This window comes from Cebus imitator, unplaced genomic scaffold, assembly GCF_001604975.1.
Source record: "Cebus imitator isolate Cc_AM_T3 unplaced genomic scaffold, Cebus_imitator-1.0 Scaffold119, whole genome shotgun sequence".
Lineage (NCBI taxonomy): Eukaryota > Metazoa > Chordata > Mammalia > Primates > Cebidae > Cebus > Cebus imitator.
This window is the reverse complement of record NW_016107434.1, coordinates 5735774-5737769: the sequence shown is the minus strand read 5'-3', so window position 1 is coordinate 5737769 and position 1996 is coordinate 5735774.

Sequence of the window (1996 nt, the reverse complement as noted above, 5' to 3'; positions counted from 1 at the left end):
CCTCCAAAGTGCTTGGATTACAGGCATGAGCCACCACGCTCGGCCCAGGAGCTTTAATACTAAAGAGTTAAGAATGCCATATGGGCTGGGCGTGGTGGCTCAGGCTTGTAATCCTAGCACTTTGGGAGGCCGAGATGGTCAAGAGTTCGTAGAACAGCCTGGCCAACATGGCGAAATCCTGTCTCTACTAAAAATACAAAAATTAGCCAGATGTGGTGGCAGGTGCCTGTAATCCCAGCTATTCAGGAGGCTGAGGCAAGAGAATCACTGAACCCAGGGGACGGAAGTTGCAGTGAGCCGAGATTGTGCCACTTCACTCCCACCTGAGTGAAAAGGTACAAAACTCCATCTCAAAACAAAACAACCACAAAAACAGAATGCCACGTATTGTTTTGTCTACCAAGAACCAAACTTTGTAGTAAATTTTATCTACTGCATTGAACATCTGAAAAGGGAATGGGGATTCTTATTCGTGGTGCCTTTGGAAATCTTGGAAACAAATATTTATTTATTTATTCATTCATTCATTCAATGAAGGTCTGTGAAGCATTCTTGTTGAACACTGTGATATACGAATATATGCTAAGATGAACAAGAATAAATTGTTTCTAACCTCGAGCAGCTTGAACTTTAAAGGGGAGAATTGAGACAAATAATGATTAAGGGTTCACAAAAGGACATTGGAGATCTTATAAAAATTGGTTTACAGCAAGGTGCAGTGGCTCACACCTGTAATCCCAGCACTTGGGGAGGCTGAGGCAGGCAGATCATGAGGTCAGGAGATTGGGACCACCCTGGCTAATACAGTGAAATCCTGTCTCTACTAAAAACACAAAAAATTAGCCTGGTGTGGTGGCACAAGCCTGTAGTCCCAGCTACTCGGGAGGCTGAGGAAGGAGAATCACTTGAACCTGGGAGGCGGAAGTTGCAGTGAGCCAAGATCGTGCCACTGTACTCTAGCCTAGCAACAGAGCAAGACTCTCTCTCTCAAAAAAAAAAAAAAAAAAAAAAAAATATGATTTACTCTTCCTAGTGTATTTTCTTGTTAGAAAAATTTTCGCAGAGACTATTGCAAGGCCGGTTGCCTAGCTGGGAGCTCGGACACGCCCATCCCTCTCCGCGCCTGAAAACTATGTCACCACTCCGGGCTCAGCACCAAGCCCGCTGTTGAAAAACCCCCGCCAAGAGGTTGTGGTGAGCCGAGACCACACCATTGCACTCCAGCCTGGGTAACAAGAACAAAACTTCGTCTCATTAAAAAAAAGAAAAAAGAAAAAAAGGAAAAAAAAAGAAAAACCCCGCCAAAATTTAAAAGAAGCCCCGCCAAAACCTGCTCAATAGCATTTTGCCCTGTCCAGGTCCCACTACCCCGGGCAGCCTGCTCACCGGAAATCCTGCCTACCTACCAATAGCAGCTTGCCCCAGCCACATCCTGTTCCTTCATAACCAATCAAGACACCCTCACTTGCTATAAAACCCCACACCTTGGGAAGCCACGTGCGACTTCTCTGGCCCCTTTCCCCGGGACCATGGAACCTCGCCCAGGAGCTGAATAAATTGGCATTTAATTTTCTTATACTGGCCTCAGTTTCCTCATTTTAAACTCAGCAATAACCCTTACATTTGGTGCTGAAACCCAGGAGGGTTTCAGTTTCTCTTCCTAACCCCAACATGAGTGAGTAAGTGAGTGAGTTTATGTGTAGTCCCACGGCCTGACGGCTACAGGGCTTGTGTGGCCTCAACCTGCGGTTCCACGGGGACGTCATAAGGCATAACGGTAATTCACCTCAGGAATCTGAAGGTGACCAGGCCGGGGGGTTATACGGGTACACCTTAACCAAGACGCCCTGAAATATCCCTTCAGGGACGTGGCTGGGAAGGCATCAGACTGGTCTCCCATCTGGGGAGCACCCATCCTTTGTCTGTCAATCCCATATGTGGCTCTGTCTTTATTGTAGGTTCACCAGTTTTTTTTTTGTTTTTTTTTTTTTTTTTT